Genomic DNA, 27274 nt, shown 5'->3' with positions numbered 1-27274 from the left:
TGGGAATGACATGTTCTTTTCTTTTTTTTGAAGTTTATTTTGAGAGATAGGGGGGAGGGGGATGGGAGCAGGGGAGGGGCACAGTGAGAGAAGGGGAAGAGAATCCCAAGCAGGCTCTGCACTGTCAGCGCAGAGCCTGATGTGGCTTGAACTCACCAACTCTGAGATCATGACCTGAGCTGAAATCAAGAGTCAGATGCTCAACTGACTGAGCCACCCCGGGAATGACATTTTCTAAGACAGGGTTTCTTGGCCTCTGCATTATTGACGTTCTGGTGCAGACAGTCCTTTGGGGTCTGTCCTGCACATTATAGGATATTTTGCAGCATCTCTGGCCTCTGCTCACAAGATCTCAGGAGCACCCCTTACCCACACAATTGTGAGAGTCAAAAGTGTCTTCAGACAATACAAAGGTCTCCATCCCAATACAAAGGAGGGGGAAAATGTCTTTCCCCATCCCATCTCCTCTAAAGAATCACTCCTTTTTTTTTTTATTTTTTGAATGTTTATTTTTTTTTTTAAAATTTTTTTTTTCAACATTTATTTATTTTTGGGACAGAGAGAGACAGAGCATGAACGGGGGAGGGGCAGAGAGAGAGGGAGACACAGAATCGGAAGCAGGCTCCAGGCTCCGAGCCATCAGCCCAGAGCCTGACGCGGGGCTCGAACTCACGGACCGCGAGATCGTGACCTGGCTGAAGTCGGACGCTTAACCGACTGCGCCACCCAGGCGCCCCAAATGTTTATTTATTTTTGAGAGAGAGAGAGAGAGAGAGAGAGAGAGAGGGGGGAGGGGCAGAAAAAGAGGGAGACACAGAATCCCAAGCGGGGTCCAGGCTCTGAGCTGTCAGCACAATGCCTGATGTGGGGCTCGAACTCACAAACTGTGAGATCATGACCTGAGCTAAAGTAGGATAACTGACTGAGCCACCCAGGTGCCCCCCCCCACCCCTTTTTAAGCTTATTTGTTTATTTTGAGATAGAGATGGAGAACCAGCGGGGAAGGGGCAGAGAGAGAGGGGGGAGACAGAGGATCCAAAGCGGGCTCAGTGCTTGACAGCAGAATCACTGCTTAAGAGTAATGTCTGAAGGGAAGAATCCACCTATTGTTAAGAGACAAATGATAAAAAGTTATTGTTACCAGTAAGGAAACTACGAAAGGGGATTTTACACACAGATCTGCTTTTTAGACCTAAGTGAGATGAGGGAAGGGGAGAATTTTGTGGAATATTTTGCTTAACCTAAGGTAGTTTTTAAAAACTGTACTTTATGTAAAGTTCTGGTAATAGTTATGATGTCACCTCCCCCGCCCAGTCTTGACTCTTCCATTAAAAGTGAAAATTACTACAGATACAAGCGTGTGCGTGCGCACACACACACACACACACACACATACACACAAGCCCCAAACTAAGTAGGTCAAGAAATCAGAAACATACGGACCTAGAAATCCATATGTCCTTCATATGGATTCTTCATTAAGGAAGTTTTATTTTGTGGACCTGTAGCACACCAAGTCCCTGGATGATTCTAATGGACGCACAAGTACTTGCCCATAGTCTTAGAACAAAAGTATTTAATAAATACATCCTGAAGCCTTTTATTTACAATCCCCAGAAGTGCTAGCAGCCTGAGGGTAGAATTAATGTCAAGTCTTGTAAGTGGCACTGGCTCCCTCCTCCTGCACCCTGGAAAGAATAGCTGCCTACCTATTGTCAGTTCTGTTGTAAGTGGTAATTTTGCTCTTGCTTTTCCGCCAGGTCCTGTAATAGGATGGCAACATCCTTCTCTCTATTGGATTGTGGAACCACTATCCCTGTGGTTCCCATGAATGTTTTTATTCATGTTTAAGAAACAGAAATATAATGCAAATAGCACTTATATAATTTTCATAATACAGTTCCTTTAACCCAGCATCCAAAATATCATTTATAGTCAATATAAAATAGAGATATTTTACATTCTTTTTTTAATGTGAATTCTCCCAAAGATGATGTTTTTTAGACCTCAGTGCATGTGAGTTTGGAGTAGTCATGTTTCAAGTACTCGGTAGTGACATGTGGCCAGTGCCTACTGTATTAGACTGCAGTTTGGACTCTATGATGATTCCCAAAGTTCCACATATTTCTCCAGCACAGAAGGTCTATAAATGATACAGTGTGCTTTACTCTGCCTTAAAGAGTGGGGGTAACATGCCAGGGCATTTGTTCAACTGGGAAACCAATGGTATGAGGCCCTGATCCATTAACTGCACCATTCTGCTCTGCTCCCAGAAACAAATCACTGTGACGTCCATCAGCCTGATTTGACTGGATTTAGTCTCTTTATCTCTGAAACAGATTGATGTGGAGCTGTCCTTCTGGAAATGCAGATGGCGATGGTGGGGAGTAGTACCTCAAGAAATTAGCCCCTCACAGTACAGATAAACTCCACTAGGGGGCCCTCTAGTCAATGGTTGCATAGTCCCGGATTGGGATAAATCACAATTTTATAACAATATATCTAAATCAGGACTTTTCAGTTCATGAATACGCAGTAAATTTTGGAAAGGGAAACTTTATGAGTGCAAAATAAAAATAAGCCTTTCAAATACATATCTGGCTGTTTGTTTACACAATCTCAACATGGCTTTTCTCTGAAGAGGTGTTATCCCTTTGGCTTGGCAAGGAGCTGGGGTCACTGGCCGACTGGCCTCACAACTCAGATCCATCAGTCTCTACCATCTCTGTATCCTTGTTTAGTCATACATACACCTTTTCTGTTCTACTTTGTTCAAGGTACTTGAGATCATGAGGGGAAAAAAGCATTAGGTTTTTTAGGTTTAGGTTCCAGGTTCCAGGGAGCCTACAACGCAAATGACCCCACTCCCTCCTCCTTTTCCATTTTAAATTTATATTTAAGTGCCAAATAACAAATTTGCCAACTGGCTCTTTTCTCCAGCTCCTAGGAGGCTCAGAGCCAAGCTGGCAGGAGACTAATGCAGGAGGTCTAATGGCTTGGCTTTATAATCCTGCTCTTCCTGGTGAGCTTTTATCCCCTTTTCTAATTATTGTATTGTTTGCTGTTTATTTAGAAACCACCCTAACATTCAGGGAATGTGGTAGTGATGGGGGGGGGGGGCGGGTAAAAATAGATATAATCATCTCTTCATAGCTTGTCCCAACAATTGAATCTTTCAGCTATTGACTCAGATACTAAGTGAAATTTTTCCTTCTAACAGAAGTTAACGGGGGCACATTCTAACTGGCTTCATCTGACATAGTGATGTGGCTAAGTCATACCATGAAAGCACCATAAAACAGGAATCATCTATCACAGGGCTTAACCAACACACAAGAGAAACACAATACATATTTGCCGAATTGTGAAAATACTTCAGGTTTCGGAAACCTCAAAAGTACTTGAGTTTGGAACACTCACTTGAACTACAAACAGTTTTTTTTTTTTTAAGAACCCAAAATTACTTGTAGTAAGTAACACTATAGAGTGTCTAGGTCAAAATGGGATATGCCCATTCTTGAAATCAAATTATGGGGCCCTACCTACCTGAACCAACAAGAACAACAGAGTAACTGTGATATTGGGCAAGTAATATCTGAGGATAGCGACTGGAGTTCTTAAGATACTGCATTTTCAGTGAAAGCATAACGATTGGCATAAAGTTATACTTCAATCCCATCTTCTTTTGTAGTCATAAGGAAAGATTCTCTTCAAGCCCAGCCTCCTCCCTTGGAGTTAATAAGCCCTCTTTGAAAACATTTCATTCAACTCCAGACTTGCTTCACTTCTCAGAGCACTTGAGCACAAACTGGCTGGAAGAACGGTCTTATTGGCCTCGGCCCGTCTTAGCTGTGCTCAACACGCAGGTGTGTGCTGTGCCAAGGAGGGCAAGGTGACTCTGCAGGACTGTGGGGTAGGCTCCAGCTCCTCAGCCCATCTTCTTTGGGGTTTACTAGACTCATTTAGCCAAGGTATTGAGCAACTGTATTGTCATCATGGAGGGGGTTTGGGGGAGACAGAGCAGGGAATGTTCTCAAGCCTGGCATCTGAAGAGCATTGCTGGGTCTTCCTGCAGGCAACACAGCACAGCAACAGCTGTCAGAAGTACACGTGGTCTCAGGGCAGGGCGCAACAGGCTCTGAGATTACACCTCCTCGTTACCTACAGTAAAGAACAATGACTCACAACCAATACCCGGCCCATCCTTCCTTTCAAAAGCGTCCTTGAACATCCGCAGAGAAAAAGGGAGAGCTCAGACTGGTTTTTTTCAGGAGTAAACCGCATGACTTAGGCATTAAGCTTTGAGATCAACCCAAGCCCAATAACTTAGCTGCTAGAACCTCACTTCATTTCCCAAATCCCTTGGCTAGTCATTTATCAGTCAAGGCCATTCTAAATTTTCTTGGAATAGGAAATTGCCGGTGTGGAAAGCAAGGCTATCAGGAACCTGAAATGGTGCCGAGCAGGTTACAGGGTAGCAATTTCCACACTCCATGTGGCCACTAAGAATGGACAGTCCAGAGACTGAAGGCAAAGTGCCATGACAGACCCAGTGAGACTGAAAATGCAGCTGTTAAGACAAGGAATGTGTTGTTGTCTGGAATGTCCATAAGGAGAAATTCTATATCCTTGACAGGTGAACCAACATATACCTTTTGATTTTCTCAGGTATTATATTGTGTGCACAAGTCACTTATGTGACTTACACCCCAAAATGTTTTGATGTTTTTGCCACTTTTAACACCTCCCTAAATCATTCAAGTGCTGACCCAAGACCATCTTTTCATAGATTTCACTGGAAATGTCATTAAGATGCCAGAAAAGTTAAGTTTTAAAAATCACATTTATTGAAGTGTAGTTTACATTTAGCAAAACACACCCCTGAAATTTGACAAATGCTAGTGCCACCATAATCAAGATATAAAACACTTCCAGGGCTCCTGGGTGGCTCAGTTGGTTAAGTGTCCGACTTCAGGTGAGATCATGATCTTAACGTTTGTGGGTTCGAGCCCCGCATTGGGCTCTGTGCTGACAACTCAGAGCATGGAGCCTGCTTGGGATTCTGTGTCTCTCTCACTCTGTGCCCCTCCCCCGCTCACACTCTGTCTCTCTCTCAAAAATAAATGTTTTAAAAAAAGATATAAAACACTTCTTCAAAACTCACTCATGCCCCTTTGCAACCTACCCTTGCTGATTGTTACTAAGCCATTAATCTGTTTTCTGTCAAAAGGATCAAATTTAATCCCTGAAATAATGTATTATGGAAAAATCTGTATGCATATAAAATTATTTTTATTAAAAAAACTTTTTTAAACATTTATTTTTGAGACAGTGTGAGTGGGGGAGGTGCAGACAGAGAGGGAGAGACAGAATCTGAAGCAGGCTCCAGGCTCTGAGCTGTCAGCACAGAACCCAACGTGGGGCTCGAACCCACGAACTATGAGATCATGACCTGAGCTGAAGTTGGATGCTTAACTGAAAGAGCCACCTAGGCACCCCTAAAACTGTATTTTTAAAAGGATGCTTTGAAATGTATCTTTAGGGCAAAGGAATAGGATTTAAAAATAATCTTTGCAAATTAAGGCACAAATGACAGTGTTGTTAAGACAGTTGTAGAATAGTCTAGTTACTATGTCAAGCTTCAGGCTAGGGCTGGTTGGCAGAAAGGCTAAATAATAGAACAGAATTCTACAAAATTCTCTATGGTGCTGGTAGATATATGTTCTTACAGATATTTGGCACCTTCTCAAAATTCACCCCTGCTACTACCATGAAAGGGACAAAGAGAGCAAAAGCCTCTATTCAATCACCATATGTTCAAATACACTGTATCTACTTGAAAAGCTTCTTTCAAACACCACAATTGTCTTTCGAGCACCAGACCTGTAAAAGAAGTATCACAACAGGTAGTTAGATCGGCAATTATGAAATAAGATGTGCTATTAAGAAAATAAACAGTGGTTTCTAGACCATGTTTACAAAAGCTGTGCAGCAGGTAAGTTAATAGAATTCCACAACATACTATGCATTGTCAACTCAGACTTAGTAATGTTCTCATATAAAAGTGAATTAAAAAAAAATTTTTTTTTTAACGTTTATTTATTTTTGACACAGAGAGAGACAGAGCATGAATGGGGAGGGTCAGAGAGAGAGGGAGACACAGAATGGGAAGCAGGCTCCAGGCTCTGAGCCATCAGCCCAGAGCCCGATGCGGGGCTTGAACTCACGGACTGTGAGATCGTGACCTGAGCCAAAGTCAGACGCTCAACCGACGGAGCCACCCAGGCGCCCCTAAAAGTGAATTTTTAACTCAAACCCTATCTTACTAAAAGCTCAAAATGGTCACCATAGGGAAAGATACTTTGAAAGATTAAATGCCAATTACTTAAAAATCCATTAAAAATAACCTTTTCTTGGCATAATAAAGTACTGCCTATTTATTACAGGCTTTCCCCCCTTCATATCTAAGACATACTTTATAAAGGGAGGAGGGATGTGACTTCAGGTAACTAATTCCTATGAAGTTGGCCTCAGGTAAATCCTTTAACCCATCAGAGAAGCATATCCAATCAGATTAAGAGTTCTCATCCTTGGCCAAGAATTCGATTCAGCTATTTAATAACAAATTATCTCCATTTGGTCCATACCTGAAGTTCATCAGCATCTTGAACTGGACTGTGTCTGATAGAAAAGTGAGAAGAACAACGTTAAGAATATCAATGAACTCTTTATGATTTAGGTTTTTTTGTTTGTTTGTTATGTAAAGAGCATCTTTTATTGTGGTTACCTACTAGTTACCTAAAAGCTACCTTTGAATAGAATCCCCATATAAAGGCTTTCTCCAAATTTCCTCACACTTGGGAAATCTCCTTGGTAATTTCCAGCCAGGAGTAAAATAGAACAGTGAATTAAGTTCCTATCATCTGGAATTCTATGTAATATAATGTCAGCACCCACAACATGTCCAACTTGACCCTTACATTAGCATGGAACAGTATCAATTTTAGAAAAAAACAAAACAAAACCTGAAATGTTACTGGCAACAGTTTGTACCTAGGAAACACTAAAACAAGCTCTAAACAGATTTAAAAACCAAAGGAAGCCTGAAACTTGTTGACCAAGCAGAAGCAGACAGAGCCCAGCAAGTTGAGAACAGTTCTCGGCACTTGCTCAGTTTCCACTACCCTTAAATAGACACTGGCTCAAGCTGCTGTTTCCTCGTCATGGTGCCTGGCTCCCTCAGCCCGTGTTTCTCTCTCACATGGAACTGTTGAGACAGTTTGGCTCAAGAGGAACCCCCCACCACATAAAGCAATTGTAAACCAAAGCCTGACCATTACATTTCCCCGTGTTGCAGTGCTAGTCACCAGACTGAGGGACTCAGGACAGGGAAATCTGTCCCTGTGCTCTGGGGTAATAGATATGGCTGGAAAAGGGATGCCTACAGCACAGCTTGCTACCCCCGCCCCTTTAAAAGCACGATAAAATGGGATGTCCCATTCAGTTTCCTGGTCAGTAATATCAGTTATTTCCTAATAGGTAAAAAGGTCTTTCATAACTCTACGGGCAAACATGTAACCCCCAGAAGCCTCACATTTCAAGAGATTGCTAAGTGATACTTAGGATATCTACAAAGATTCCTTCATTCACTCAACTCTAAATTTAGATCTTTACAAAGTTTACTAAATCCGGAGAACAACCGTTTCTATAGCATAGGTGCCAGCGTCTTGGTGGACACAAATCAGAATCCCAATGGTTCATTTTTTCCCGGGACAGAAAACCATGACGGGCTTCGCACCCTGAAAATGTTGGAAGAGGGTCCTGCACTGCATACGGTACTGGTCGCTCCAGAAAAGGTGAATCTGGGGCAGAAAACTGCAGGCAGGACTCACAGCAGTTATCAGCCCCCGCAAACGAACCCCAGACCTTTCAAAAAGCCAAACCACCCTGCAAAGTGGCAACTGAAAGGCATTTGTGGGGAGTGGCTGTCAGAGCGCAATTGCCGCCGTTTGTTGCTAGCACACTAATTAAGCTGCTCCGCACGCAGAGTTAAAGCGCTCAGATCCACGATCTGGCTCATTTTCCAAACTGGTTACGTCGGGGTCGTGGTAACACCAGGCAGGCGGGAGCCCGGAGCGAGCCAAGAGCACCGACTCCGACCCGGTTGGGCGCCTTCCGCCCCGCAGCTGCATTCTCCAAAGTTATTTTTTCTTTGAAAAGGGCACTTGAAACTCCCAGTGGCTTGGAGCCCTTGAGCATCGAGGCCACAGGCACCAGAGATGAGGGGACCCGGGGAGCGGTAGGCTGGGGGCCGGGGGAAGGCGCCACAAGGGTGCTTCCCAGGAAGTAAGGGTCCCCGACTCCACGAGGACGTCGTTACCCCAGAGGAGCCCTCACGGGGGCTCCTTCCCCGGGATCGGGGGCCTCTCCCGAGGGGGCGCCAAGCTGAGGCCGAACCCGCGTCATGGACGCCCGGGCGAGGCGGGCACAGGGACCCAGAGAGAGACCCCAGACCACGTGGCCGGTTCCGGCGTCGGGCCGGTCCGAAGACACTCACCGAGTCGCACACCGCGTCGGAAAAGGGAGGGCGCTGGAGAGACGAAGTTTAAAAGGGGCTTGGGCGGTCGGCACCCTGAGACAACCAACCAAAAATTACCCCCAGCGCCCCTCCCGGCCTAGTAACCGCCCCGCCTGCGCCGCCCAGGGGCTCGCGCGCGCCCCCTGCCGGCGACTCACGTTCCCCAGCCCTGGCCTCGCAGCCGGCGGACTCACCACGCTTGCTTGAACACCTCTCTGTGTGGGTGTTCATTTATACCACGCTGCAGGTTTGATGAAGCTCCTGGCATCAAATCAAATAATGTTAGGTATGTAACCGCCTGCCCCGCCCCGAATTCCATGCCTTCCCCCAGGGTGGTCTGCAAGTCAAGAAAGCACTGCCGGACAGGACCCGCAGTCTCCAGCCTTGTGCTTACGTTGAGTTTTATCCTTAATTTGTTTTTCGAATTTTGAGATTTGAGGCTTCCTAAACTGGGGCACTTGAGATTATTTTGGTTGGAGGGACTGTTTAGTATGACAGGTATGTTTTGAGTGTTTACTGTGCCAGGCAATGTGATTGGTGCTGGGGGGTATAAAGTGGAATGAGAAACTGCACCTGCCCTCAGAAAACATAGAGTGACGTTCAATTGTTGATAGAAGCCCACTCACTGTGCCCATGGCACAGCGCAGACCACTGAGCCCAGCCTGCTAAGGGGTCAGGGAGGGCACCTTGGAGGAGGGGTACTGATGGTACGTCTAGCATTACCAGCAGGAATCTGACTGCACCTCGAATATTGGAGAATATTTGGTAAAAATCAAAGAGGCCAAGAGAATTAAAGAGGAAGTATAGAGTAGAAGTATAGAGTAGAAGTCAGCTAGAGTTTTCTCTAGTGGAGTAGAGCCAGCCTTAGGGTGATCTCCAGAAGCAGAGTTGTCATGATGGTGGAATGTAAGCTCCATAAGGACTCCGTTTCCTTGTCTGCTGGCTCCCCAGAACTGAGCATAGTGCCTGGAATATACTTGGGTCAGGAGGAAATTACTTCAGGAAAAGACATTCGCCATTTATCCCCCCAAAAAGTTGAGTATTCATACTATCAAACTCTTGAAGGCTCATAACGGTGGTAGTGATGGGGTCTTATCCTAGGCTGTAACTTTCCTGGGTCACCTTGAATGTGAATTTATCTCTGCATTTCCAGTACATGGCCAAGGGCTTGGTGTGCTGTAAGGGCTTGATAAAACATGCTGAATTTCCTTTCCTGGCATGTATTTGGCCTGTCGTTCAAACACACTTATAGAGAAGGTATCCTGGGGCCTCCGGAGGTGTTGGACATTTCTCTGGCTAGTTTTGCTGCTGCTAGAGGGGAACCTTATCCCCACCACTGCCATGATTCTCTGTGGAGAAACTTCTGCTGGATAATGCCACAAACCTCTACCTATCCTTTTCTCATTCCTTTTCAGAACAAGAAGGAATTTCAATAAAATCCAGTGTTAATATGAATTTTGAGAGCATGCAAATTAGGGTAGGCTTGTTAACTTTCATTCTCTACCTGTCCTCTGTTCTCAATGGAAGAGTCTAAGATTCTTCTCTGATGGGAGGGGAAACAGGGCCTAAGAAGTGACCATTGGAAGCCATTGAGGGTTTTCTTGGTTCAGTATACAATCAATTGGGTACATTGTGTCATTGCCTTTACCTCTGTGCTTTCTTTATAGTCCTAACTAAATGAAAGGTAGTATTTCTCTGTAACCATGCAGTAATGATCCTGCATTTTACACATTTACAATTTTTGGCTCCCAAGTATGTCATGGCAGATAACATCCAGTGGCTCATTCTCTTCAAGGAAGAGCAAATCCATTAGAAGGCTATAAACTGAAGATTTGTGTTTTTTCTTCCCTCACTGCCCAGGATCGGTGTAAGGGAATGGTGACTCAAGGTCTAGACTGGGACCCTGAGAAGAACAGACTAAACTCTGAAGAACTAACATTAGTAAATATTAGTAGTAAAGCCAACACTTCAATTTCCATTCTATGTTTTATTCTGTGTTGGTTCTGGATGCAGAAGGGGCAGAAAGCAACTTATTTATCACCCTCCTCAAATCCTGCAATTGCCTGATCCTATCCCCAGGAGATCCCAAGTCTTACTTGTTCACAATGAACTGACATCAGACACAGATCTAGGGCATTTGCTTTCACAAATTAATTGGCCCATTCATTTACTTTCATCTTTGTGTTGAATGCACATTTTATTGTGTTGGAGAGTCAGGAGATAAAGCAATTGCAGACATTATTTATGATTTGAATGATTACTCTAGTTGGGTAACATTTTAATTGGCATCATTGGGCCAGTTGCCACATGCAGGTCTCTGCCTATCAGCCTACCTTTTCCAAGCAGCTGTAGGCTTGTTTTCAAGCCAAGAGAGAATGCCTGCGCCCACTGAAGTTTATTGGTTTCATCTGCCTAAATAAACTTGTGTGGCTGATTTTGGCAATTAAAAGGTGTACTTGTACATGTCCTGGAAGCACTGGGATATAGATGCACTTGTTTCTTTCCCCACATGGTTACAAAACAGACTATTAAAAAAAAAAAACCCTTTTAGGCTGGATGGTGACATGCAGAAGAATAAAACTGGACCACTTTCTTACACCATACACAAAAATAAATTCAAAATGGATGAAAGACATATATGTGAGACAGGAAACCATCAAAATCCTAGAGGAGAACACAGGCAGCAACTTCTTTGATGTTGGCCATAGCACTTCTTACTAGACACATCTCCGGAGGCAAGGGAAACAAAAGCAAAAATGAACCATTGGGGCTTCATCAAAAAAAAAAAAAAAAAAACTTCTGCACAGTGAAGGAAGCAATTAAAACTAAAAGGAAATTACAGAATGGGAGAAGATATTTACAAATGACATATCTGATAAAGGGCTAATATCCAAAGTCTATAAAGAACTTTTCAAACTCAAAACCCCAAAAATAAATAATCCAGTTAAGAAATGGGCAGAAGACATGAACAGACATTTCTCCAAAGAAGACATCCATATGGCTAACAAACATGTGAAAAGATGCTAAACATCACTCCTCATCAGGGAAATACAAATCAAAACCACAATGAGATACCACCTTACACCTGTCGGAATGGCTAAAATTAACAACTCAGGAAACAACAGACGTTGGTTGGCAAGGATGTAGAGAAAGGGGAACCCTCTTACACTGTTGGTAGGAATGCAAACTGGTGCAGGCACTGCGGAAAACAGTATGGATTAAAAATAGAACCACCCTGGGACCCAGCAATTGCACTACTGGGTATTTAACCAAAGGATACAAAAATACTGATTCAAAGGGGGCACATGCACCCTGATGTTTATAGCAGCACTATCGACAATAGCCAAATCATGGAAAGAGCCCAAATGTCTATCAACTGATAAATGGATAAAGAAGATATATCTTGTGATACACACACACACACACACACACACGCAATGGAATATTACTGAGCCATCAAAAAATGAAATCTTGCCATTTGCAACAGCATGGTTAAAACTAGAATGTATTATGCTAAGCGAAATAATCAGTCAGAGAAAGGCAAATATATGATTTCACTAATAGGTAGAATTTAATAGTTCTAATCCACTAATAGGTGGATGAATATAGGGGAAGGGACAGAAAAATAAGATAACAGAGAGGGAGGCAAACCATAAGAGAGTCTTAGCAATAGAGAACACACTGGGGGCTGCTGGAGGGGAGATACGTGGGGGGATGGGCTAAATGGGTGATGGGCAGTAAGGAGGGCACTTGTTGGGATGAGCCCTAGGTGTTACATGTAAGTGATGAATCACTGAATTGTACTCCCAAAACCAATACTACATTACATGTTAGCGAACTTGAATTTAAATAAAATCTTGGAAGGAAAACAAAATCCCCTTTCAGGTGTGTTACTTACAAACTTTGGCATTGTTCACAATACTTCTAAGAAGTACATGAATAAATGTATAAAATAGAGTTCTACTTGTTTACATTTCAACATATCCAATGTATTACCTTATTGCTAAGAATGATCTGGTTTGTTATAAAGCAAAGAAAATAAAAACATTCTTTACTTTAACTCCACATACTTCCATAGGTCTTTGTTTCTCTTTATAGTGCAACTCCTCAAAAGCGTTGTCTATATTGGTCTTTAATTTATATCCTCCTTTCATTTCTCAATCTAATTATATTGGTCAGCCTCTGAGATGGTCTCCAATTGCCTCATCTCCTGTTATTCATGCCCTTGTATAGTCCCCTCCCCTTCAGTGTGGTCTGGACCTAGTGAATTTCTTCCATTGAATAGAATTGAACATAAGTTATAGGTCGGCATGTGGAGAGATGCCCCACACCATATGTCATTAGGGAATTGCAAATTAAAACAATGAGATATCATTATGTATCTACTGGAATGGCTAAATTCCAGACGGTGACAATATCAAATGTTGGTGAGGATGTAGAACATCAGTAACTCTCACTACTGGTGGAAATGCAAAAAGACATAGCAATTTTGAAGGACAGTTTGGCAGTCCTTACAAAGCTAAACATACTCTTACCATATGATCCAGCAATCATACTCATTGGCATTTCCCAAAAGGAGCTGAAAAAACTTATATCTACAAAATAACCTGTACATGGATGTTTATCATAACTTTATTCATAATTGCCAAAGCTTGGAAGCAACCAAGATGTCTTTCAACAGGTGAATGGAATGTGGTACATACAGACAATGGAATATTATTCTGCACTAAAAAGAAATGAACTATCAAGCCATGAAAATACATGGAAGTAACTTAAATGCAAATCTGAAAAGTTTATCTACTATATAATCCCAACTATGGGACATTTTGGAAAAGACAAAACTATGGAATCTATGAACAGATCAATGGGTGCCAGAGGTTTGGGGGAGGGAGGATGACTAGCTGGAGCACAGTAGATTCTTAGGGCAGTGAAACTGTTCTATATGATATTATAAAGGTTGATACGTGTTATTATGTGTTTGTCAGAGCCCATCGAACGTACGACACAGAGTGAATCCTAATGTAATGGACTTAGGTTGATAATGATGTGTCAGTGTTTGTTCATCAACTGTAAAAACTGTTTTGCACTGGTGGGGAATGTTGGTAGTGTAGTGGGAAATCTCTCTAGTTTCTGCTCAATTTTTCTGTGAACCTAAAACTGCTCTGAAAAATAAAGTCTTTTTTAAAAACTGATGGGATGTCACTTCAGAGATTCTGTTACAAAAGACTGGAGCTACCATCTTGGGCTGCTGTCTCTTACCTTTTCTCTCTTAGAGTCTTTGCTCTAGGGGAAGCAGGCTGCCATGTTGGGAGCTGCTTTATGGAGAGAACTAATTGGCAAGGAATAGATGTCTTAGGCTAATAGCCAACAAGGATCTGAGGCCTGCCAATAGCCACGTGAGCAAGCTTGGTAGTGAATCCTCTCACATCAGACCTTGAGAAGACTCTAGTCCTAGCCAATGTCTTGACTGCAGCCTTATGGCCCTGAGCCAGAGGCAACCAGGAAGCCACACCCAGATTCATGACCCACTGATGCTATTTGATAACACGTGCTTATTGCTTTAAACAGCTAAAGTTTGTTGTAATTTGTTATGTGGCACCGGATAACTGATGCATCAATCCATGACTCCATGGAAACAACTCTTTTCAAGGGCCAAGGTGCTTTTAGTCTTGACCTTAGTTGTCTTTTCAGTTCAAGCGTGATCATTCTCTTCTTGAAACATTTCTCTTTTGTCTTCCAGGTCACCATACTTTGTTTTTGTTTGTTTTTCCCAACCTCATGGCTGCTTCTTTTCAGTCCCTGTTACTGGATCCTTTTCATTTGCCCACCTTTACTGTGCGGAGTTCTCCAGGGCTTAGTCCTCAGATCTCAACTCTCCTTGATCTACTCCTATCTAGGTAATGATGTCATCTAGATGTACAGTTTTAAATACTGTTTTGACTTTTCTTTGTGACTCAAATTTCTCTTCTTTTTTTCTTAAATAATAGAATTTTGTATTCTCACAGTTCTGAAGGCCATAAGTCCAACATGAAGGTGTCAGAAAGGTTGGTTCCTTCCAGAGGCTCTGAGGGAGAATCTTTGTTTCTTCCAAGCTTCTGGTGGTGATGATCGATCCTTGGCCTTCAGCTGCATTATTGCCCCAGACTCTGCATCTGTCATCACATGGCATTCTTCTGTGTGTCTCTGTGTACCTGTGTCTTCTTCTGACCTTCTTATAAGAACAATAGTCACAGGATGTAGGGTGCCCTAATCCAGTATTACCTAATCTTAACTTTGTTACATTTTTAAAAATCCTATTTCCAAATAAATCCCCATCATAGGTGCTGGGGTTAGAACATCAGTGTAACTTCTTACACAAACACAAAGCAGTGCTCTTTTTGTCCCTTTTCTCTCATGCTTGAGGGTTACTGGAAGTGGTTTTTGGACTCAAAATTTCACTTTTCTCTCAAACTTTTCCATACTGTTTGGTAGAATTGACAGGACATGGTAACTAATTTGAAAAAGATGGAGATAAGAAATGAAGAGTCACATGACTTCAAGTTATGGTGACCACCTCAAAAGCCCACCAATCCTTGGTGATAGGCTTGAAAAAGTGACTGTATACAGGGCACATAACTGAGGTACTCTACCTAATGACCCTCCATTCAAGCAAGGCATTATTCTAGGACCATGTGTTGCTGTTTTCCTTTTTTCAATTACTATATTCTACAACTACCTAAATGAGTTACCCCTACCGACCTCTCCATACTCACTTCCTGTGACAGATTTCTTGTCATATAAACTATACAGCTCCTTTTTATTCTTTTTTTAAAAAATAATTTATTTATTTTTAAATTTACATCCAAGTTAGTTAGCATATAGTGCAGTAATGATTTCAGAAGTAGATTCTTTAATGCCCCTTACCCATTTAGCCCATCCCCCCTCCCACAACCCCTCCAGCAACCCTCTGTTTGTTCTCTATATTTAAGAGTCTCTTCTGTTTTGTCCCCCCTCCCTGTTTTTATATTATTTCTGCCTCCCTTCCCTTATGTTCATCTGTTTTGTATCTTAAAGTCCTCATATGTTTTGTGACTCAAATTTCTGTCACAGGCTTAGACCATTCCCTGACTTACAGTCTTATATGTCCAATTGCACACTCAAGGTTTGCACTTGGGTTTCTAAAAGGCATCTTGAAATGAATGTGCCTGAAACTCAACTCTTGATATTTCATCACTCACAACTGATCATGCCACCATTAATCCACTGGAGTATATAGCAGTTTTATTCTTCCAGTGCCTATGGCAAAAATCTTGGAGGTGTCCCAAACTCCTCTCTTCTCTTGCGCATTTACACACATTGATCCACAGCAAATCCCATCATCTCTGCCTCAAATCTGACCACTTCTCAACCATCCTAGTCCAAGCTCCATTATCTCTCTCCTGGTTATTTTAACAGGCTTCTAGCTGATGTTTTGCTTCCGTCTTTGTACTTATAGTCCGTTCTCCACACAATGACCGGAGGGAACTCTTTAAAACATTAGGAAGATCATGTTGCTCATTTGCACAGACCTCTTGAGTGGCTGGCCCCTCCTTTCTTTCAGTGTAAAAGGAAAGTTTTTCAATAGTCTATAAGGCTATACAGGATGTAGTAGCCTCCATTTCTTTTCTATCTTCCCCCCTGACAATCTCCCCCTGCAGCTGCACTGGCTTCCTCACTGCCCCTCCAACATGCCAAACGTACTCTGCCATAGGGCTTAGCACTTGCTGTTCCTCTGCCTGAAATGCTCTTCCCCCAGGTTTCCTTTTGGCCTTCACTGTCTCTTCCTTTAGGTTTCTGTTCATAAGCTCCTTGTTATAGCTGAATTGTGTTCCCCTAAAATTCATGTTGAAGCCCAAATCCCCCATTGTGATTATATTTGCAGATAGGGCCTTTAGGGAGATAATTAAGTTAAGGGAGGTGATGAGGATGATGCCGTAATTCAGCAAGACTAGTGTCCTTATAAGAAAAGAGAAAGTCACCAGATCTCTCTGTCTCTCTCACTCTCTCTCTCTCTCTTTGTGTCCACATCAACAGAGGCAAGGCCATGTGAGGACACAGCACGAAGATGCTGTCTATAAGTCAGGAAGAGAGGCCTTACTGGAAATTAACTCTGATGGCACTTTGATCTTGGACTTCTAGCCTCCGGCACTGTGAGAAAATGAATGTCTGTTGTTTAAGTCCCCCAGTCTGTGGTATTTGGTTATGGCGGCCCAAGCCAATTAATACATCCCCCCTAGAAGTGAGGCGTGTTCTGACCACCCTGTGGAAAGTGCCAGTATCCCTCCTATCACCCAGCAGGCCTATCCCCCTGACCCTGTTTTTTCTTTGCAGGGCTTTAACCTCCTTTTCTTGTTTGTTTATTGTTCCTGTCTCCTGAATAGAGTATCAGTGCTGTGAATACAGAGACTTGTGCCCACCAGCACCCAGCACTTTGTGTGGCACATCTTAGAGTCTCACTAAATGGTTGTTAAATGCTGCAGGTTGAACTGGGGCAAAATCCTCCGTATGCTGAAATTGCTCCAGATTCCTTGGACAACTACCAGTGCTCAGAGGGAAGAAAATACTATCAAAAAGTGGACTTTAATCACAATGGACCCCTAACTTATACAGCCTCATCTGTGTAATTCTTAGAATCAATCAGGGATTGTATATGGCTGCATATGCTAAATAAATATACTAGGGCTCAACTAAATGGCAATTTTATTTTCCTCACATAACAATTCAGAACTGGTGCAAAGGGACCCTGTTTCTTTCTGTCTTTTTGTTTAGCCGTCTGTAGGATATAACTTTGGCTCTTCAGTCACAAGATGGCTGCTGCATATCCAGCATCTCATCCACATTCCAGGCAAGATGACTGGGAAGGGCCAAACAATCAACCAACCAACCAACCAACCAACCAACCAACCAACCAACCAAATGACTGGGAAGGGTAAAGGGCAAAGGCAAATGCCAACAGAGGTAGTTCTTTTAAAAAGCACTTTCCCAGAAGCCTTATTTGGTGACTTCCACTTATATCTCATTGGCTAGAAATATATCACATGTCCTCTTCTAGCTGCAAATGCTACTAGGAAATACATTAAAAAAAAAAAGCTGGGCATATTGCCACCCTGAAGAAAAGTGGGGTGCTTCTATAGAAAAGAAGTGACAGAGTAATGGAAATTGTGTATGTATCCAACAGTGTGAGCCTCTTCTTTTGCACAAGAAAACCAATTTCCTCAATTTTCAATCCTGAAAGAATGTAGCTCCAAACACCATGTTCCGTGTTTCTACTTTAATCTGGATGGAGTTTTCTGTAGTGAGAACAGCATATACAGAACTCCTGAATGGACGGTGAGAACACGGACTGCCACAGAGCATGAACATGTGGGACAGAGAATAATTGCAGATGAGTTTTGTTTAGTTGTCTATTTACGTGATTGTTCAAATCAACATTGCCAAGCTGAAATTTCAAGAGGGTAGGGATTGTGACTGCTTAATTTCTGTATATAAAACCCAGGCTGCCTGAACCTTGAGCAGGCAGTTGCTAGTAAGTGCTTTTCATAGAAGTGATGATAAATATGTGAAGCTGCCTGATTGCATTGTCCTTTTTGATTAACGTGTCTTTGTGACCCACATTTGGAAGCCCAGAAATAGCTGCGAGGCTCGTCCAAATTTGTTCTGGGTAATTGAATGCAGCAATGTCACAAATGACTTCTCCTAAATCATGCTTTGAGCTTTTAAAAAACTATAATGAAACAATGAATAATCCTTTTGTTCTCTCCAGAGATGCACATAATACGTGTGTTTCATTCCTCACCCCTGATGTGACTGACCATCTGTGCCACTGTAACTGTTCCGCCTGGAAGGGAAAAGACAGGAACTGTTTCACTTCTCTTGCGATCACCCCGTGTCCTTTCTTCTCTGCTCGCCAAATGTAGCCTTCATGGTGGGGCAGTGGCATCACAAATGTTGTATCTCAAGACCCCATGTTCTGCTAGACCGGGAGTGAGGTGCCTAGAGGGCTTTGTGTTTAGTGAGTCAAGAAAATTTATTCAGGTTCGGTAATGTACACGAGCCTTTGAGGTAAACATGTAGTCTGTTTTTGTAAAAGGCCCAGCCTTTCATGTTTCTGCTCCCCTTCCCTTCTCCATGACATCTGGTGTGTGTACATGGGGGGTGCTTAGGGCATGACACTAATAGTCTGCATTCCAGCTGGTCTCTGCTGCAGTGGGGGCTGTCCTCAGATAGTGACCACTGAGATGTGACTGTTCCCAGTCCTGGCTCTTTGGGGTTTGTGACTGAAACCTGGGGCCTGGCGACTCATAGTCACATCTGCTCTTGATTTGGGCAGGCCTCAGGAACCTGCTCTGGACAACTGCAGTGTCATCTGCCCTGGCCACCCTATCCACCCTATCTACCCCCACCCCATTGCTTTCCTTATAGCACTTATTTATGCATCCATCTACCGGTGTCGATTGGCTTTCTCTACTAAAACTTTAAGTCCCTTTCAAGATACTTTACTTAGGGGTCTTCTGTCCCTTGGAAATGTGAACAGTTACATCCTTCTCTATTACTATCTGCGTCTCTATGCCCGTCTCCATGCCTGTGCCCATATGCACGCTAATCTATATCAGTTAAGAACATGGACTCTAAGGGTCACCCGGGAGGCTCAGTTGGTTAAGTGTCCGACTCATGGCTCAGGTGGCGATCTCACAGTTCATGGGTTCAAGCCCTGTATGGGCTCCATGGTGACAGTGTGGAGCCTGCTTGGGATTCTCTCTCTCCCTCTCTCTCTTCTCCACCCCTGCTCACACACACTCCCCCATCTCTCAAAAATAAATAAATAAACTTAAAAAAAAAATAAAAGAATACGGACTCTAAATGTCACCTTCCTGGGGTCAAATCCTTGTTCCGTTACTGTTAGCTGTACACACCTGGCAAGTTAGCCCGCCTATGCCTCACGCTCCTTATTTGTAAATGAGGATAACAGTAGCTACCGCATAGGTTGCAGTAAACATATGAGCTCCTACCTGGAAAGGGTTTAGCAGAGGGCCTGACACACAGAAGGCTCCACGGGAGTATTTGCCACTATTTATTACCGACTGTCTTTCCTACTAGAATGTGAAGTCCACAAAGGCAGAAGCTTTGCCTGCCTCTTTTATTGTTATATCTCCTCATCCTTATGTAAAGGGGAGGCCCTCAGTTACCATTTGTCAGATGAATGAATAAACGAATGGATCACGAAATGAAAAGGACACAACATATTCCAAAAACCATTATCATCCTTTCACACTCCGTCTGGTAAGATTTATGTCACGCTCAAGATGATTTGCTTCTGTTTAGTGTTCTCCTAGCCTCTAGGAAGGCGAGAACTAGATTTTAGTCATTAATGAATTCTTCTATCCTCAAACTACCCATTCCAGGGCTTCCGAGCTCGCTGGGCAGCCTGGTCCTGGGGGAAGTCCTACCCCTTGGTACTCAGGAGTCCTACTCTTTCCTCACTGAGTTTGGCTGCTTCCCCACACTGACATGAACACTGTTCTCTCCCACTCCAAGGGGAGTGGGAGGGGGTGCTTCAAGTGTCCTGTTTTTTTGTGTGCATCTGTGTCTGTGTCTGTGTGTGTATGAGTGAGGGAAGGCAGATGACAATGAGCAGCTCTCACAGCTTATCAGCAGCCATCTTCCCAGCCATGCCTCCTTTCCTCCTTCTATGGATGGTCTCTTCCTGGTTTCTGTCCTTACCTGTCTGGGCTGCAAAGAGATTTGGTCCTGGCGGAGCTAGCTCTCCCCAGGGCTCTGTGGCACTAGCCACTGTGCCTTCTGGACTTCCTAGCTAGTACTCTTGTTCCAGATATGCCCCAGGTCACCCCATTAGTGGTAGGAGTTGCTGCTTAGGCAAATGAACTTCCTTTTTGTTGAGGGGCTTAGAACCCCAAGCAATCACATTGAAGTTGAACCAAATTTGAATTGTGATGAATCCTTTGTCCTCTTTCTGCCGGCTTTCTTCTCTTTGCCTCCGTGGGACGTGGCACAGCCCTCTGCAGGATTCCTTGGATGGGGGCACCTGGGTGGCTCAGTTAGCTGAACATCCCCCTTTGGCTTAGGTCATGATCTCACAGTCCGTGAGTTCACGTCCCACATCAGGCTCTCTGCTGTCAGTGCAGAGCCGGCTTTGGATCCTCTGTTCCTGTCTCCCTACCCTCCCCGCATTGGGCTCTCTCAAAAATAAGTTAAAACATTTAGAAAAATGTTTAAAATTGCATGGATGTAATTTTTTTAATGTTTATTTATTTTGAGAAAGAGAGAGAGTGAGCAGGGGAGGGACAGAGAGAGAGGGAGAGAGAGAACCCTAGGCAGGCTCTGTGCTGTCAGTGCAGCACAAACCCAAACTGTGAGATCGTGACCTGACCTGAGCTGAAATCAAGAGTCAGACGCTTAACTGACCGAGCCCCCCAGGTGCCCCACCTTGATGTAATTTTTATAGTAGGAGTTTATAACCAGCCCACGGGACACAGAAGTGGCCCCCACATGTAGCAAGGGAGGGTTTGACCACTGTGTGGTCCCACCCAAATGAAGTGTTAGGGCTCCATTGCTTTGGGCGTTAAGGGTCCTGATTCTGTTCGGGGGTGTCCCGGGGCACCAAAGTTGAGTTCCCATGTGGAAGTTAGGTATGGATCAGCAAAGTATTGAGGTATAAGAAGTTTTCTTCTGCTGGAAAAACCACAGGCATCCTGCCAGCCCCTGTTGACAGAAGGTTCTCACCCCACAGCAAAGAAAGAAATGATTAAATCGACTTTTCCATCCATGGGCACAGTCTGGTCTTTAGATGTTGGCTTAGTGTTTAGGTTCATGTAGCCAGAGATGGAGAGAGCCCCTCTTCTCATTACTAGAGTTTTCTACTATTAATTACTTGTTTCTTTTTAAAAGACAGTGAGAGACGGATTCTCTCTGGGAGAAAGATGTATAAAATTTTCTGCAATCAAAGAAAAATGGTTATTGGGGCACCTGGGTGGCTCAGTCAGTTAAGTGTCCAACTTGGGGTCAGGTCATGATCTCACAGTTTCTGAGTTCGAACCCCGTGTCGGGCTCTGTGCTGACAGCTTAGAGCCTGGAGCCTGCTTCAGATTCTGTGTCTCCCTCTCTCTCTGCCCCTCCCCTGCTTGGACTCTGTCTCTTCTCTCTCAAAAATAAACAAACATTTAAAAAATGGTTGTTAAAAAATAAAAATAAAATAAATATTAAAAATAAAAAAATGTGGTTTTTTTTTCCTGAGGGACTATGCATCCCTGCTACTGTGAAATATTTCTATTAGAAATTAGAATAATGGTTATTTAGAAGATGTTAACAACACTGGTGCTTTGCCCTCTGCTGAGTTCTTTTTTTTTTTTTTTTAAAGCCTGTACGGTGGAGAATCCCTGTTCTCCATCAGACTCCTGTCTAGAAGCAAACGGAAGGTCTTCCATGGGGAGCTCTGTGGATGTGACCTGGCCACTGTTTCCAAAAGGACGAGGTGACCCTACCTTCTCTTTTAAAACCAAAGTTCCCATCTGCAATGACATCTAATTTCAACTTTTCTTTCTTCATTTGGGGTCCTGAAAGGGGAACTTCTGCCTTCTGTAGAAACATTACCCTGTAGCAAGCTTGCAAAATTCCTCAGAAGAGAGAAAAATGTGTAAGTGATATTGTAGAACCTGTCATATTTTTGTTGCTTTCTCATATCTTTTTTGTTAGGAATAGAAAATAAGATCGTAGGAACTCTGGTGGTCACGGATCCCCTGATGTGTTCTGTATGTGTTAGGAAGGTAAGTAAAATCAGGGAAATGGAACAGAGATAGATGGGAGAAGGGACTTCTTATTTTAGACAGGATGGTCAGCTATGAGCAGCTGATCTTCCTGAGGAGATCTGAAGGCAGGGCGGGACTGAGCCATGGGAAACCGGACAGAGGGGTGTAAAGGCAAAGGCCCTGAGGTAGGGAGGTGAGAGCATGATCTCTGGATATGATTCCCCCAAGCTGGGGCCCTGAAGCAGGCCCTCTTCTCTCCAAATCAGGGGTCCTGGCCCCCATCTCTGACCTCTTTTCTTACTCCTGTGCCCTCCCCCAAGTCTCATGGAAGCAGGGGTCTCTTCCTCTTCTTCTCTCTTCCAGACTCCATTGCTTTGGTATTAGCTCTGTACCTTGATCCTCCCTCCTCCCCACCCCTAAAATTTTAATTCATAAGGCCACTTATAGAAGTTGTTTTAAAAGATGAAATTGTTTCTATATCTTTTCATTTCAGCTATACCAATCCTGCTTCTCTGAGGTAGTGTGAATGCCTCCACCTGGCTATCTATAGTCACATACAAGGCAAAGGCTGGGAGAGTGGGACACAGAGAATAATAGCATACTGCCTTGACTTTTCCTGCTCCCAGCCCCCAGTCGCTGGAGATATGGTCTGCATACCTTTAATTTGTCAGATTTGCCTTCCAGAATCATGACCTGTGACTCAACCTTTTCCCAAAGCATTGGCTTTGTTCTTAGTCCTCATCCTACATGATTTATCTGCAGGATCTGACACTATGAGCCACGTAATGCTTCCAGAGACTGACTACCTCACAACTAACTCACTCATTGATTCAAAGTGCATACACTGAGCCCCAACCATGGAGAGGTGCCTATGCAGATGCTGAGTATGGAGGAGAGTCACACACACACACATCCTGCTCTAGGGGGAGTCACAGTCCAGTGGGGATGGCAGCTGAGGCTCAGGGGGAGCTAAGGGAGAGTGCAGGAGGCTTCCCCGCCTGGCCTGTGATTGCTGGGAAGGTTTCCCTGGACCTCTGAGTGTGAGCGTGCTCTGCTTCTAATTTCAAGCAGCATTGGTCCTCCTGCCCATCCTTTCCAGGCCACCTGCCCACCTCTGCCATCTTGTCCTACTCTCTTGACTGGGCCCTTTATGTGACAGCTTTCCTGGCCACATTATCTCTCCATATTGTCTCCCTCACAGATTTTATCTTTTCTTCTGCTTCTACCATAGATAAATCCCTATCCCTGTCTCCAGTCTCTCTTTGGCTCCAGAGTCAGCCCTTGACTCACCTTGTCCCTCCAGCTCCTTACTTTTGGACTTTTGGAATCTCCTTCCTTTTGACCTAGTTCAGCCTCATTTTTGAATTGATCTTGACTAAAGTTTCCCTCCTGCTTTCAAAGTGCTGTTGGGAGAGACACTCTAGCATAGGCATGGAGCATCCCTGCACGTTCCTTCTGAGTGTGTCAAGAATGCAAGGCCCTGATGGTTCTTCACCCAGGCCATCATTCAGGGTTCTGTTTGCAGCAGGCAGCCATGAGGGAGGCTCCCAGACAGAGACCAGGCTTGTTTCTGCTCACTATGAAAACAGTGAATTCCCCAGCTCAGTGTTCCTCTCCCTTAACAGTGTTCTGCATGTACAGGCATCTTGGATGGGTCAGTTGTGTCATCATTATGGACTCTGGAGGTATAGGGAACACCTGCAAATCAACACAAAGCACTGGCTACTTCTTTTGCCATATGTAATAAAATCTTTGGTCTCTGACCCAAAGGTCTCATGCCTTTTGCCAGCCTCCATGGAAAACTAATTTGCAAGCTTGTAAGTATGGTAAAATTTCAGACCTGCACAGTTCTTAGCAGGTGTCACCTCTAAGATCCTAACTCCAGTGTACCTTCTGGTATTGCTAGGCAACCAGGTTGCTTCTTATTCCCTGAGTGGCTTTTGAGCACTGGTTTTTCTCCATTATACCCTTTCTCACCATTGTTGGTCTGCTGCAACTCTCCTCTGGGTTTTATATGAGTGTTCCCCACTCATTTCCTGTCTTGGCATTTTGTCCTTTCTCATTATTCGTGTGTAGCACACCTTCTGATGGCCATTAAGGACTAGATTAGAGAACAGAAGGGCCCAGAAAGTCATTCTATTTTAAATGAAAAATCACATGGATTAGGATGCAGCTCTCTGAAACTCAAACTGAGGTTGAATTTGCCATGAGAGAACTCCTCCCTCTTTTTTTAAAATTCTTTTTTAATGTTTATTTATTTTTGAGAGAGAGAGAAAAAAAGAGAGAGACAGAGAGACAGAGAGTGTGAGCCAGGGGAGGCAGAGAGAGAGGGAGACACAGAATCCAAAGCAGGCTCCAGGCTCTGAGCTGTCATCACAGAGCCCAATGTGGGGCTCGAACTCACAGACCCTGAGATCATGACCTGAGCTGAAGTTAGATGTTCAACTGACTGAGCCACCCAGGCACCCCAAGAAAACTTCTACTTGTGATTATAGACAGAGGATTATGATCTAGGCTCTAGGGAATAGTCATACTTGCCAACCCTTTATTTGCACAATGGATTTTATGTAAGTAGTATTCCACCCATTATCTCCTCTCACCCTCAAGAAACTTGGGAGGTAATCAGGGCAGGTAATCCCAATGTTGTTTTGAAGAGAACCATGACTGGAGGATTAAGTGACCTGCTCAAGGTCACACCACTAGTGAGCAGCAGGACTAGGAGGTGGGCCGGGTGTTTCTGTTGCCTGACTGGGCCTTGCCTACGGAATCTTTATGGCGGTTACATCATTTGGTGTATAGACCACTCTTTTTTTTTTTTTCCTAACGTTTATTTATTTTTGAGACAGAGAGAGACAGAACATGAATGGGGGGGGAGGGCCAGAGAGAGAGGGAGACACAGGATCCGAGGCAGGCTCCAGGCTCTGAGCTGTCAGCACAGAGCCCAACGCGGGGCTGGAACTCACAGAGTGGGAGATCATGACCTGAGCCAAAGTCGGACGCTTAACCGACTGAGCCACCCAGGCGCCCCGGTGTATAGACCACTCTTAACCACAGAGTCAAAGACTGTGCACACTAGATGGATACTATTAGTGTTTATTAATTATAAGGAAATCTGAAGTATTTTGCCTACCTAGGGGCAAGTGAAATAAATTATTTTTCTTTATTTAAAAAAATTTTTTAAATGTTTTGTTTTGTTTTGTTTTGTTTGAAGGAGAGAGATGGAGCATGAGCAGGGGAGGAGCAGAGAGAGGGAGACACAGAATTTGAAGCAGGCTCCAGGCTCTAAGCTGTCAGCACAGAGCCCAATGCGGGGCTCAAGCCCACAAACTGTGAGATCATGACCTGAGCCAAAGCCAGACACTCAACCGACTGAGCCACCCAGGTGCCCTGTGAAATAAATTATTAAAAGTGATACTATGCATCTATAAAAAGGGAAGGCATTTATGTATTGATATGGAATGACCACTAAGAAATATTTCCTTTTTTAAAGATTATTTATTTTGAGAGAGAGAGAGAGAGAGAGAGAAAGAGAGAGAAAGAACATGTGTGTGAGGGGAAGGGGCAGAAGAGAGAGAGGGAGAAAGAGAATCCCAAGCACAGAGCCTGACATGAGGTTTGATCTCACACGAGATCATGACCTCAGCCAAAATCAAGAGTTGGACACTTAACCGTCTGAGCCACCCAGGTCACCCAGGTGCTCTTCTTTTTTTTTTTTTTCTTAAAGACACATTTATTCAGCGTCATGATCATACAACTACAGTTAGTAATCAACAGCATGGGTACAAAAACCAAAAAAATCTACATTAAAACCCTTTGTTGGAGTGCATTACACTTTCCACAGAACAGAAACTAAAATAAACTGTTATATAATTAGTCATGAATATAGTCCTTGGGTTTTAGCCCATACATATGAATATTGTCTAAAACATGGCTCCTTTGTGGCAGCTAGGCCCTGCCGCCACCGTGCTTGGCTGAGCTCACAAACCTGTTGTAACCTGTAGCTTCCCTGTCACTTCTCTGGCTCTCCTCTCCTGCTAAGCTTCGTTTCCCGACAGTAATTAAAACCTTCTGCCACTGCCATAGCTACTGCTGCTGCTGGAACTGCCACAGCCACCTTGGTTTCTGGTTTGACAAAGTATTGGCCTCCACCACCATAGGGCGCAGAGCTTCTGCCTCCAAACTTCCCTCCTTGCAGGGGTCCAAAATTTGAAGATTGATTGTTGTAATTGCCAAAATCATTATAGCTTCCGCCACCTCCAAAATTGCTTCCATCATTACCAAATCCGTTACAGCCATCCACACTGCCACCACGTCCACCACCACCTCACCTGCCACGAAAGCCACCTTGCCTGCCACCAAAGCCACCTCGCCCACTGAAGTTTCCCCCACGACCAGAGTTGTCATTCCCACCACAACCACCACCAAAGTTTCCAGGACCACTTTGATCTCTCTGGCTGGCTGAAGCACCAGCCATCTCCTGCTTAAATAGGGCTCTCCTCACTTCCCAGTGTGGCCGTTCACAGTATGGTATTTTTGAATGACAATCTTGTCTACAGAGTCATGATCATTAAATGTTACAAAAGCAAAATTCTCTTCTTGCCACTACCTCGGTCAGCCATGATTTCAGTCACTTCAGTTTTCCCATTCTGTTCAAAATAATCTCTAGGATGTGTGCTTCAGGGTCTTCTTTAACGCCACCGACAGAAATCGTTTTCACAGTTAAGCGGGCACCAGGTCTTTGAGACTCGTCTCTTGAGACAGCCCTCTCTGGTTCTACAACTCTTCCATCCACCTTGTGTGGCCTTGCATTCATGGCTGTGTCCACCTCTTCCACAATGGCGTACGTGACAAACCCAAAGTCTCTGGAGCGCTTGGTGTTGGATCTCTCATTACCACACAGTCTGTAGGCGTTCCC

The 27274-nt window shown here is 43.9% G+C and overlaps 1 non-coding gene and 1 pseudogene across 1 annotated transcript; both read right to left on the bottom strand.

Moving 5' to 3' along the window:
• Positions 1-188: 188 nt before the first annotated feature.
• Positions 189-27274, bottom strand: LOC125153740 (heterogeneous nuclear ribonucleoprotein A1-like; annotated as a pseudogene).
• LOC125161407 (small nucleolar RNA SNORD93) lies at positions 6526-6597 on the bottom strand. The gene has a single exon (XR_007150610.1). It is a non-coding gene; the product is annotated as a small nucleolar RNA SNORD93 (small nucleolar RNA).

This window comes from Prionailurus viverrinus, chromosome A2 (genome assembly GCF_022837055.1).
Source record: "Prionailurus viverrinus isolate Anna chromosome A2, UM_Priviv_1.0, whole genome shotgun sequence".
Taxonomy (NCBI): domain Eukaryota; kingdom Metazoa; phylum Chordata; class Mammalia; order Carnivora; family Felidae; genus Prionailurus; species Prionailurus viverrinus.
This window is presented reverse-complemented; position numbering and strand designations above follow the sequence as displayed.